Below are 13,585 nucleotides of genomic sequence, written 5' to 3' on the forward strand. Positions count from 1 at the left end.
GAGACTACCTTTTCCCTTACGCCGAGCCGCCGAGTCACCCAAAGGACTGGAACCAGACGGGTTCTATTGCCAAGACACGTCGCCGGCTGACGAGAGCCCGCTGCCCGGCTTTCGCCCTTCACGTCTGGAACCAACTCACCCTCTGTCTGACAAGTTAACTCAGGCGGAGCGCCAACCTCTGCTCCCCACCATCAACAAGATCAAGGCTCTCCTGGGCAATGGTCTCAACGGAATTGATCTGGTCCGGGTCTGGATCTCGTGGCGGGTGATCCCCCTGAGCCGCCGCCCCGGCTTAATGTGTGAATACACAGGCCGGAAAGATGACCCCCTGCGACACAGCCGCAACGATCTTCCTGAAGACGTTGCTGAAGACATGACCAAGGCCCTTTTAAATGAGAGCTTGGCAGACTGCGGGAGGACCGGGTTAGCCCCCTTCTGCAAGACCAACCCAGCCCCAGCAGTAAGCCGCTGATCTGAATATCTTATCTTCTTTTGTAGATAACCTTCATCTGAATCTTTAAGAAATTATCATTGTATTTTTCAGGCTGATGACAAATTCTGGAAGGTCAAATATGACCATGAGGCGGCCAAGAAGGCCAGGAAGGCTAAGAAAGCCGCCAAGAGAGCCGGTCCCCGTAAGAAGGGAAGTAGGCCTACTGCTTTAGAGCTGCTGCAACTAAGCGACAGCTCCAAGTTAGAGGTAACCCCTGAACCTGTAAGCTCTTGTTGTATTTGTTGTTCATTTCTGTCCACCTTATCAATACTGTTCATCAACAGGATGACACCGGAGCAAGTAACCCGGTGGTTGAAGAGGTAATGACACTTTCCTCCGACTCGGAGCCCTTGCCAAGGCTGAAAGTCCGAAGGGTAACCCGGAAAGTAAGATTTTCTCATCCTTTAGCTTATCAAGATCCTCAATTTCTTTTGAAGGAACAGACTCATGAGAACTGGCGGCACACCCAGACCAACAAGGACGCTGACCTCTCCTCCGGCTTACCCGACGCATCGAGGAAACGCCGAACCGAGGTTATCTCCAAGTTGTACCCTTTTCATCGTTTGGCGGGTGTTATACGTCAACCGCTCAATTCTTCTGATTCAAACTATCAGGAAAACTCACCCTCCTCTGGTGACTCAATGCAATCAAGCCTGCCGGCCTTCAAGACCGTACCCGGGTAATGATGATCATCTCTTGTTGTGCTTATCTTTGCTCATACCTTTGTACTAACTTTTTTGTCCTTTCAGTGCCCAGGCAAAGCTCACCAAGAGGGCGAAGAAGAATAAGCCAGTCGAAGAGCCGGACTTGCCTGAACCGGAGGTAGCAGCTCAAGAACCGCCAGCTGCCTCCGCTCCCGAAGCCACCGCTCCAACCGACAAGGCAACTGCAGAAGCTTATGCTAACCCGGAGACCTCCAGCTTGGCTCAGCCGGTCAATGACCCGGATGTGGTAATCACCCGGACGGAGTTTGTTGAGCCGGGGAGACCTACTGTACTGGCCAAGTGCTCCGCCAAGGAGAAGTTGCTACAGCACCACCGGGTTAATCAGGAGCTCACCGACTACGCCAATCTGAACATCGAAGAGATCGTCTCCGGCTATGTCGACCAAGTGCACAAGAGCCGGGATGTAGAGATCGGCATGGTGAACCAGATTCAGCAGAAGTCTGAGGTACTACTCTTCTTTCTTCTTGCTTACTGCATCGTTATCTTGTTATTCTTACCATACTCTAGCCCCCAAGTCTACGACTTATGATAGAATATGTTGTAGACTTAAGTTCCGGCTTACTCGCTTGAACCGGCAATTTGTAAATAGAAACGTTCGATATGCATTAGCCCCCAAGTGCCAAGTGTCTTTGCTTGGAAAGTGCTTGGGACTTTAAAATTGCATAATAACTGTTCATCCTATAACCCGGAAATTATGCAGGCTGTTTGCAAGAAGTTTGAAGCTGACATCTCCGATCTGAAGACCCGCCTGAGGACGCAAGAAACTGAGACCCGGAAGGCCAATGCCAAATTTGTGTCCAGTATTGCTGCGCAAGAAAAGCTGAAGACGTACTTTGATGCTGAACGGAAAGCTTGGGCCGAAGGAAAGGCTACTCTGGTGAACCGGGCCGAACAGGCGGAGAAGGCTCTGACAGAGAAGACCGCCGAACTCTCCGGCTTAAAGCGAAAAGTGTCCCAGATGGTTGCTGCAATCTTCGGTAAGTCATTTCACCGGCTTTCATCAAGTTTATAATCTTTATATCTCATAACTCATCCTTATCGGCGGCTTATCTTATTCTGTTAAACAGGTCCCAGAAGCGCCAATCTCAACCAAAGTGTGGTAACCAAGTTGAAAGCCGTGTACACCCTGGTGGAGCAACTCTACAACGGGTCACAGCGTGCTTTGGCTGTGGTGGCCCTATCCAATGAGGTGCCGACTCACCTGGCGGAAGTTCTTCGCCGGCTCGCCGTTCTTCCTCAACGTGTCCAAGAGCTGCGACGGGCCTCTGCAAGAGCCGGAGCCATAGCTGCTCTGAGCCGGGCCAAGGCGTTCGTTCCAGAACTAGACCCGGCGGACATCGCTCTGGGCTACCCCAGTTTGAAGGAAGACGGCACCCCCTTCAACCAAAGGGACTTTGCAGCCTGTGTGAAGATCGTACGCCCAGTGGCCACTCTGATTGGCAATGATACAGATCTGACTAAGTACCAGCCGGGTTACGCTTCAGAGAATTAGAGGATCCCCACTCCGTGCTATGAAGCCATCAGCTTAGTCCCGCCGACTCGGAAGCACACCTTTGCCCCGGAGATTGACCCGGCCGGGTTAATTGACGAGGAAGCTCAATTTGAAGCTCTGAGCGGCATTGACTGGAAGTCGTCAACTTTCCAGGTCTTGGGAACAGCCGGAGGAGCGGAGAGGGATGAGCCGGAAACTTCAACCCAGCAAGCATCGTAACTCTGCAGGCGGCCTATTAAACAATGCTTCACCCTTTTGGACTCGATGAGTCTTCTAATAGAGTAGGACCAATAGTTTAACTGGCCGTGCCATCGTGCACGCGTTGAATGCTGAATTCCATTGAAGTTGTCTCCTTTATACTTCTCCGGGTCATAATTGATCACTCATTTTCCTTAAGCTCAAATAGTTGCCTTTAACTATCCTGCCTAGAAGGACAAATCACAAGTCTCTAGGCGGCTTACCGCACTGAGAATCATAGTTTTAGACATATAACCCGGAATATGAATCAAAAAGACTGGTCCTCAATTATGTCCTTGATATACCCGTAATAACACACTTACCGGCCTGCAAGCACACTTCGGCTTATATAACCCGGGTAATAAGGTTGGTACCTCAATTCTGGTTTACCAGTCTTAATAACACCGATTGTATTCGACTAGTACTATAAATCAAAGATAAGTCGGCAAAGTGAGAACCGCCATGCACACTTGAAATAATCAGAAGAACTCGCTATAAATCAGAAGAACTTAGGGGCTTCCGGTTCGAATACGACCAGAGACCCGTCCCAAAGGGGTTATGCTAGGATTCGAATGCGATCATATAGCCCCCAGTGGGTGTGGCGATGCCAATCAAGAGGGTACCGACAGCTATGTTCTCTTTGGTTCGAATACGACCCATGTTTGAACAGGAAGCCCCCAAATGACCTTAAGAATTGTTTAGCGACGCTGATTCGAATACGACCTTAAGATAGATAGTGGGGTCACGGATGTGACGGACTCGCCTCCGCATGCGACGACGCGGCATGCCACGTCGTCGACTGTTCCAGCTCGTTCCTGTCTCGGACTCGCAGGGGGAGGGGAGGGGTGTCTCGACCCCCCCTTCCCCCCCTGCTCGGCCTCGCGCTACCGCATTGCTGCGCTATGTTTTGACAGGACGCAATGCGGTTATTCTGTTTCCACCCCCACCGCACACACCCCATAGCCACACCCCTAAGATAGATAGTGGGGTCACGGATATGACGGACTCGCCTCCACATGCGACGACGCGGCACGCCACGTCGTCGCTTGCTCCGGCTCGTTCTTGTCTCGGCCTCGCAGGGGGAGGGGAGGGGGGTCCCGACCCCCCTCCCCCCTGCTCGGCCTCACGCTACCGCATTGCTGCGCTAGGTTATGACAGGAAGCAATGCGGTTATTCTGTTTCCACCCCCACCGCACACACCCCAGAGCCACACCCTTAAGATAGATAGTGGGGTCACGGATGTGACGGACTCGCCTCCGCATGCGACGACGCGGCATGCCACGTCGTCGACTGCTCCAGCTCGTTCCTGTCTCGGACTCGCAGGGGGAGGGGAGGGGTGTCTCGACCCCCCCTTCCCCCCCTGCTCGGCCTCGCGCTACCGCATTGCTGCGCTATGTTTTGACAGGACGCAATGCGGTTATTCTGTTTCCACCCCCACCGCACACACCCCATAGCCACACCCCTAAGATAGATAGTGGGGTCACGGATATGACGGACTCGCCTCCACATGCGACGACGCGGCACGCCACGTCGTCGCTTGCTCCGGCTCGTTCTTGTCTCGGCCTCGCAGGGGGAGGGGAGGGGGGTCCCGACCCCCCTCCCCCCTGCTCGGCCTCACGCTACCGCATTGCTGCGCTAGGTTATGACAGGAAGCAATGCGGTTATTCTGTTTCCACCCCCACCGCACACACCCCAGAGCCACACCCTTAAGATAGATAGTGGGGTCACGGATGTGACGGACTCGCCTCCGCATGCGACGGCGCGGCACGCCACGTCGTCGCCTGATCCCGCTCATTCAATTCTCGGCCTCATAGAGGGAGGGGAGGGGGGTCCCTCCCCCCTCCCCCCTGCTCGGCCTCGTGCTACCGAATTGCTGCGCTAGGTTTTAACAGGACACAATGCGGTTATTTCTATTCCACCCCCAGCGCACACACCCCAGAGCCACACCCCTAAGATAGATAGTGGGGTCATGGATGTGAAGGACTCGCCTCGGCATGCGACGACGCGGCACGCCGCATCGTCGCCTGCTCCGGCTCATTCCTGTCTCGGTCTCGCATGGGGAGGGGAGGGGGGTCCCGACCCCCTCCCCCCCTGCTCGGCCTCACGCTACCGCATTGCTGCGCTAGGTTATGACAGGACGCAATGCGGTTATTCTGTTTCCACCCCCACCGCACACACCCCAGAGCCACACCCCTAAGATAGATAGTGGGGTCACGGATGTGACGGACTCGCCTCCGCATGCGACGACGCGGCACGCCATGTCGTCGCGTGCTCCGGCTCGTTCCTGTATCGGCCTCGCAGAGGGAGGGGAGGGGGGGTCCCGACACCCTCCCCCTGCTCGGCCTCGCGCTACCGCATTGCTGCGCTAGGTTTTGACAGGACGCAATGCGGTTATGTCTTTTCCACCCCCAGCGCACACACCCGAGAGCCACACCCCTAAGATAGATAGTGGGGTCATGGATGTGACGGACTCGCCTCCGCATGCGACGATGCGGCACGCCGCGTCGTCGCCTGCTCCGGCTCATTCCTGTCTCGGTCTCACAGGGGGAGGGGAGGGGGTCCCTCCACCTCTCCCCCCTGCTCGGCCTCACGCTACCGCATTGCTGTGCTAGGTTATGACAGGACGCAATGCGGATATTCTGTTTCCACCCCCACCGCACACACCCCAGAGCCACACCCCGAAGATAGATAGTGGGGTCACGGATGTGACGGACTCGCCTCCGCATGCGACGACGCGGCATGCCCCGTCGTCGCCTGCTCTTACTCGTTCCTGTCTCGGCCTCGCAGGGGGAGGGGAGGGGGGTCTCGACCCCCCCTCCACCCCTGCTCGGCCTCGCGCTACCGCATTGCTGCGCTACGTTTTGACAGGACGCAATGCGGTTATTCTGTTTCCACCCCCACCGCACACACCCCATAGCCACACCCCTAAGATAGATAGTGGGGTCACGGATATGATGGACTCGCCTCCGCATGCGACGACGCGGCACGCCACGTCGTCGCCTGCTCCGGCTCGTTCCAGTCTCGGCCTCTCAGAGGGAGGGGAGGGTGGTCCCTCCCCCCTCCCCCGTGCTCGTCTTGTGCTACCGCATTGCTGCGCTAGGTTTTGAGAGGACGCAATGCGGTTATTCTGTTTCCACCCCCACCGCCCCCACCCAGAGACACACCCCTATGATAGTTAGTGGGGTCACGGATGTGACGGACTCGCCTCCGCATGCGACGACGCGGCACACCATGTCGTCGCCTGCTCCTGCTCGTTCTTGTCTCGGCCTCGCAGAGGTAGGGGAGGGGGGGGTCCCGACCCCCGTCCCCCTGCTCGGCCTCGCGCTACCGCATTGCTGCGCTAGGTTTTGATAGGACGCAATGCGGTTATTTTATTTCCACCCCCACCGCACACACCCCAGTGCCACACCCCTAAGATAGATAGTGGGGTCAGGGATATGACGGACTCGCCTCCGCATGCGACGACGCGGCATGCCGCGTCGTCGCCTGCTCCGGCTCAATCCTGTCTCGGCCTCGTAGGGGGAGGAGAGGGGGGGTCCCGACCCACCTCCCCCCTGCTCGGCCTCGCGCTACCGCATTGCTGAGCTACGTTTTGACAGGACGCAATGCGGTTATTCTGTTTCCACCCCCACCGCACACACCCCATAGCCACACCCCTAAGATAGATAGTTGGGTCACGGATGTGACGGACTCGCCTCCGCATGGGACGACGCGGCATGCCGCGTCATCGCCTGTTCAGGCTCGTTCCTGTCTCGGCCTCGTAGGGGGAGGGGAGGGGGGTCCCGACCCCCCTCCCCCCTGCTCGGCCTCGCGCTACCGCATTGCTGCGCTAGGTTTTGACAGGACGCAATGCGGTTATTTTGTTTCCACCCCCACCGCACCCACCCCAGAGCCACACCCCTAAGATAGATAGTGGCGTCACGGATGTGATGGACTCGCCTCCGCATGCGACGACGCGGCACGCCACGTCGTCGCCTGCTCCGGCTCGTTTCTGTCTCGGCCTTGCAGAGGGAGGAGAGGGGGGTGCCGACACCCCTCCCCCCTGCTCAGCCTCGCGCTACCGCATTGCTGCGCTAGGAATTGACAGGACGCAATGCGGTTATTCTATTTCCACCCCCACCGCACACACCCCAGAGCCACACCCCTAAGATAGATAGTGGGGTCACGGATGTGACGGACTCGCCTCCGCATGCGACGACGCGGCATGCCGCGTCATCGCCTGTTTCGGCTCGTTCCTGTCTCGGCCTCGCAGGGGGAGGGGAGGGGGGTCCCGACCCCCTCCCCCCTGCTCGGCCTCGCGCTACCGCATTGCTGTGCTAGGTTTTGACAGGACGCAATGCGGTTATTCTGTTTCCACCCCCACCGCACCCACCCAGAGCCACACCCCTAAGATAGATAGTGGGGTCACGGATGTGACGGACTCGCCTCCGCATGCGACGATGCGACACGCCACGTCGTCGCCTGCTCCGGCTCGTTCCTGTCTCGGCCTCGCAGAGTGAGGGGAGGGGGTCCTGACCCCCTTCCCCCCTGCTCGGCCTCGCGCTACGGCATTGTTGCGCTAGGTTTTGACAGGACACAATGCGGTAATTCTATTTCCACCCCCACCGCACACACCCCAAAGCCACACCGCTAAGATAGATAGTGGGGTCACGCATGTGTCGGACTCGCCTCCGCATGCGACGACGCGGCACGCCGCGTCATCGCCTGTTCCGGCTTGTTCCTCTCTCGGCCTCGCAGGGGGAGGGGAGGGGAGGGGGTCCCGACCCCCCTCCCCCTTGCTCCTCGCGCTACCGCATTGGTGCGCTAGGTTTTGACAGGACGCAATGCCGTTATTCTGTTTCCACCCCCACCGCACCCACCCAAGAGCCACACCCCTAAGATAGATAGTGGGGTCACGGATGTGACGGACTCGCCTCCGCATGCGACGACGCGGCACGCCACGTCGCCGCCTGCTCCGGCTCGTCCCTGTCTCGGCCTCGCAGAGGGAGGGGAGGGGGGTCCCAACACCCCTCCTCCCTGCTCGGCCTCACGCTACCGCATTGCTGTGCTAGGTTATGACAGGACGCAATGCGAATATTCTGTTTCCACCCCCACCGCACACACCCCAGAGCCACACCCCTAAGATAGATAGTGGGGTCACGGATGTGACGGACTCGCCTCCGCATGCGACGACGCGGCATGCCCCGTCGTCGCCTGCCCTTACTCGTTCCTGTCTCGGCCTCGCAGGGGGAGGGGAGGGGGGTCTCGACCCCCCCTCCCCCCCTGCTCGGCCTCGCGCTACCGCATTGCTGCGCTACGTTTTGACAGGACGCAATGCGGTTATTCTGTTTCCACCCCCACCGCACACACCCCATAGCCACACCCCTAAGATAGATAGTGGGGTCACGGATATGATGGACTCGCCTCCGCATGCGACGACGCGGCACGCCACGTCGTCGCCTGCTCCGGCTCGTTCCAGTCTCGGCCTCTCAGAGGGAGGGGAGGGTGGTCCCTCCCCCCTCCCCCCTGCTCGGCCTTGTGCTACCGCATTGCTGCGCTAGGTTTTGACAGGACGCAATGCGGTTATTCTGTTTCCACCCCCACCGCCCCCACCCAGAGCCACACCCCTATGATAGTTAGTGGGGTCACGGATGTGACGGACTCGCCTCCGCATGCGACGACGCGACACACCATGTCGTCGCCTGCTCCTGCTCGTTCTTGTCTCGGCCTCGCAGAGGTAGGGGAGGGGGGTCCCGACCCCCCTCCCCCTGCTCGGCCTCGCGCTACCGCATTGCTGCGCTAGGTTTTAATAGGACGCAATGCGGTTATTTTATTTCCACCCCCACCGCACACACCCCAGTGCCACACCCCTAAGATAGATAGTGGGGTCAGGGATATGACGGACTCGCCTCCGCATGCGACGACGCGGCATGCCGCGTCGTCGCCTGCTCCGGCTCAATCCTGTCTCGGCCTCGTAGGGGGAGGAGAGGGGGGGGTCCCGACCCACCTCCCCCCTGCTCGGCCTCGCGCTACCGCATTGCTGAGCTACGTTTTGACAGGACGCAATGCGGTTATTCTGTTTCCACCCCCACCGCACACACCCCATAGCCACACCCCTAAGATAGATAGTTGGGTCACGGATGTGACGGACTCGCCTCCGCATGGGACGACGCGGCATGCCGCGTCATCGCCTGTTCAGGCTCGTTCCTGTCTCGGCCTCGTAGGGGGAGGGGAGGGGGGTCCCGACCCCCCTCCCCCCTGCTCGGCCTCGCGCTACCGCATTGCTGCGCTAGGTTTTGACAGGACGCAATGCGGTTATTCTGTTTCCACCCCCACCGCACCCACCCCAGAGCCACACCCCTAAGATAGATAGTGGCGTCACGGATGTGATGGACTCGCCTCCGCATGCGACGACGCGGCACGCCACGTCGTCGCCTGCTCCGGCTCGTTTCTGTCTCGCCTTGCAGAGGGAGGAGAGGGGGGTGCCGACACCCCTCCCCCCTGCTCAGCCTCGCGCTACCGCATTGCTGCGCTAGGAATTGACAGGACGCAATGCAGTTATTCTATTTCCACCCCCACCGCACACACCCCAGAGCCACACCCCTAAGATAGATAGTGGGGTCACGGATGTGACGGACTCGCCTCCGCATGCGACGACGCGGCATGCCGCGTCATCGCCTGTTTCGGCTCGTTCCTGTCTCGGCCTCGCAGGGGGAGGGGAGGGGGGTCCCGACCCCCTCCCCCCTGCTCGGCCTCGCGCTACCGCATTGCTGTGCTAGGTTTTGACAGGACGCAATGCGGTTATTCTATTTCCACCCCCACCGCACCCACCCAGACCCACACCCCTAAGATAGATAGTGGGGTCACGGATGTGACGGACTCGCCTCCGCATGCGACGATGCGACACGCCACGTCGTCGCCTGCTCCGGCTCGTTCCTGTCTCGGCCTCGCAGAGTGAGGGGAGGGGGTCCTGACCCCCTTCCCCCCTGCTCGGCCTCGCGCTACGGCATTGTTGCGCTAGGTTTTGACAGGACACAATGCGGTTATTCTATTTCCACCCCCACCGCACACACCCCAAAGCCACACCGCTAAGATAGATAGTGGGGTCACGCATGTGTCGGACTCGCCTCCGCATGCGACGACGCGGCACGCCGCGTCATCGCCTGTTCCGGCTTGTTCCTGTCTCGGCCTCGCAGGGGGAGGGGAGGGGAGGGGGTCCCGACCCCCCTCCCCCTTGCTCCTCGCGCTACCGCATTGTTGCGCTAGGTTTTGACAGGACGCAATGCCGTTATTCTGTTTCCACCCCCACCGCACCCACCCAAGAGCCACACCCCTAAGATAGATAGTGGGGTCACGGATGTGACGGACTCGCCTCCGCATGCGACGACGCGGCACGCCACGTCGCCGCCTGCTCCGGCTCGTCCCTGTCTCGGCCTCGCAGAGGGAGGGGAGGGGGGTCCCGACACCCCTCCTCCCTGCTCGGACTCGCGCTACCGCATTGCTGCGCTAGGTTTTGACAGGACGCAATGCGGTTATTCTATTTCCACCCCCACCGCACACACCCAGAGCCACACCCCTAACATAGATAGTGGGGTCACGGATGTGACGGACTCGCCACCGCATGCGACGACGCGACACGCCACGTCGTCGCCTGCTCCGGCTCGTTCCTGTCTCGGCCTCGCAGAGGGAGGGGAGGGGGTCCTGACCCCCTTCCCCCCTGCTCGGCCTCGCGCTACCGCATTGCTGCGCTAGGTTTTGACAGGACGCAATGCGGTTATTCTATTTCCACCCCCACCGCACACACCCAGAGCCACACCCCTAACATAGATAGTGGGGTCACGGATGTGACGGACTCGCCACCGCATGCGACGACGCGGCACGCCGCGTCCTCGCCTGTTTCGGCTCGTTCCTGTCTCGGCCTCGCAGGGGGAGGGGAGGGGGGTCCCGACCACCTTCCCCCCTGCTCGGCCTCGCGCTACCGCATTGCTGCGCTAGGTTTTGACAGGACGCAATGCGGTTATTCTATTTCCACCCCCACCGCACACACCCCAGTGCCACACCCCTAAGATAGATAGTGGGGTCACGGATGTGACGGACTCGCCTCCGCATGCGACGACGCGGCATGCCGCGTCGTCGCCTGCTCCGGCTCGTTCCTGTCTCGGCCTCGTAGGGGGAGGAGAGGGGGGGGTCCCGACCCACCTCCCCCCTGCTCGGCCTCGCGCTACCGGATTATTGCGCTAGGTTTTGACAGGACGCAATGTGGTTATTCTATTTCCACCCCCACCGCACACACCCCACAGCCACACCCCTAACATAGATAGTGGGGTCACGGATGTGACGGACTCGCCACCGCATGCGACGACGCGGCACGCCGCGTCCTCGCCTGTTTCGGCTCGTTCCTGTCTCGGCCTCGCAGGGGGAGGGGAGGGGGGTCCCGACCCCCTTCCCCCCTGCTCGGCCTCGCGCTACCGCATTGCTGCGCTAGGTTTTGACAGGACGCAATGCGGTTATTCTGTTTCCACCCCCACCGCACCCATGCCAGAGCCACAGCCCTAAGATAGATAGTGGGGTCACGGATGTGACGGACTCACCTCCGGATGCGACGAGGCGGCACGCCACGTCGTCGCCTGCTCCGGCTCGTTCCTGTCTCGGCCTCGGAGAGGGAGGGGAGAGGGGCCCGACACCCCTCCCCCCTGCTCGGCCTCGCGCTACCGGATTATTGCGCTAGGTTTTCACAGGACGCAATCTGGTTATTCTATTTCCACCCCCACCGCACACACCCCAGAGCCACACCCCTAACATAGATAGTGGGGTCACGGATGTGACGGACTCGCCTCCGCATGCGACGACGCGGCACGCCATGTCGTCGCGTGCTCCGGCTTGTTCCTGTCTCGGCCTCGCAGAGGGAGGGGAGGGGGGTCCCGACACCCCCCTGCTCGGCCTCGCGCTACCGCATTGCTGCGCTAGGTTTTGAAAGGACGTAGTGCGGTTATTCTGGTTCCACCCCCACCGCACACACCCCATAGCCACACCCCTAAGATAGATAGTGGGGTCACGGATGTGACGGACTCGCCTCCGCATGCGACGACGCGGCATGCCACGTCGTCGCCTGCTCTTACTCGTTGCTGTCTCAGCCTCGCAGGGGGAGGGGAGGGGGGTCTCGACCCCCCTCCCCCCTGCTCGGCCTCGCGCTACCGCATTGCTGCGCTACGTTTTGACAGGACGCAATGCGGTTATTCTGTTTCCACCCCCACCGCACACACCCCATAGCCACACCCCTAAGATAGATAGTGGGGTCACGGATATGATGGACTCGCCTCCGCATGCGACGACGCGGCACGCCACGTCGTCGCCTGCTCCGGCTCGTTCCAGTCTCGGCCTCTCAGAGGGAGGGGAGGGTGGTCCCTCCCCCCTCCCCCCTGCTCGGCCTTGTGCTACCGCATTGCTGCGCTAGGTTTTGACAGGACGCAATGCGGTTATTCTATTTCCACCCCCACCGCCCCCACCCGAGAGCCACACCCCTATGATAGATAGTGGGGTCACGGATGTGACGGACTCGCCTCCGCATGCGACGACGCGGCACACCATGTCATCGCCTGCTCCGTCTCGTTCTTGTCTCGGCCTCGCAGAGGTAGGGGAGGGGGGTCCCGACCCCCCTCCCCCTGCTCGGCCTCGCGCTACCGCATTGATGCGCTAGGTTTTGATAGGACACAATGCGGTTATTTTATTTCCACCCCCACCGCACACACCCCAGTGCCACACCCCTAAGATAGATAGTGGGGTCAGGGATATGACGGACTCGCCTCCGCATGCGACGACGCGGCATGCCGCGTCGTCGCCTGCTCCGGCTCAATCCTGTCTCGGCCTCGTAGGGGGAGGAGGGGGGGGGTCCCGACCCACCTCCCCCCTGCTCGGCCTCGCGCTACCGCATTGCTGAGCTACGTTTTGACAGGACGCAATGCGGTTATTCTGTTTCCACCCCCACCGCACACACCCCATAGCCACACCCCTAAGATAGATAGTGGGGTCACGGATGTGACGGACTCGCCTCCGCATGGGACGACCCGGCATGCCGCGTCATCGCCTGTTCCGGCTCGTTCCTGTCTCGACCTCGTAGGGGGAGGGGAGGGGGGTCCCAACCCCCTCCCCCCTGCTCGGCCTCGCGCTACCGCATTGCTGCGCTAGGATTTGACAGGACGCAATGCGGTTATTCTGTTTCCACCCCCACCGCACCCACCCCAGAGCCACACCCCTAAGATAGATAGTGGCGTCACGGATGTGATGGACTCGCCTCCGCATGCGACGACGCGGCACGCCACGTCGTCGCCTGCTCCGGCTCGTTTCTGTCTCGGCCTTGCAGAGGGAGGAGAGGGGGGTACCGACACCCCTCCCCCCTGCTCAGCCTCGCGCTACCGCATTGCTGCGCTAGGATTTGACAGGACGCAATGCGGTTATTCTATTTCCACCCCCACCGCACACACCCCAGAGCCACACCCCTAAGATAGATAGTGGGGTCACGGATGTGACGGACTCGCCTCCGCATGCGACGACGCGGCACGCCGCGTCATCGCCTGTTTCGGCTCGTTCCTGTCTCGGCCTCGCAGGGGGAGGGGAGGGGGTCCCGACCCCCTCCCCCCTGCTCGGCCTCGCGCTACCGCA

This window comes from Aegilops tauschii, chromosome 5 (genome assembly GCF_002575655.3).
Source record: "Aegilops tauschii subsp. strangulata cultivar AL8/78 chromosome 5, Aet v6.0, whole genome shotgun sequence".
NCBI classification, from domain to species: Eukaryota; Viridiplantae; Streptophyta; class Magnoliopsida; order Poales; family Poaceae; genus Aegilops; species Aegilops tauschii.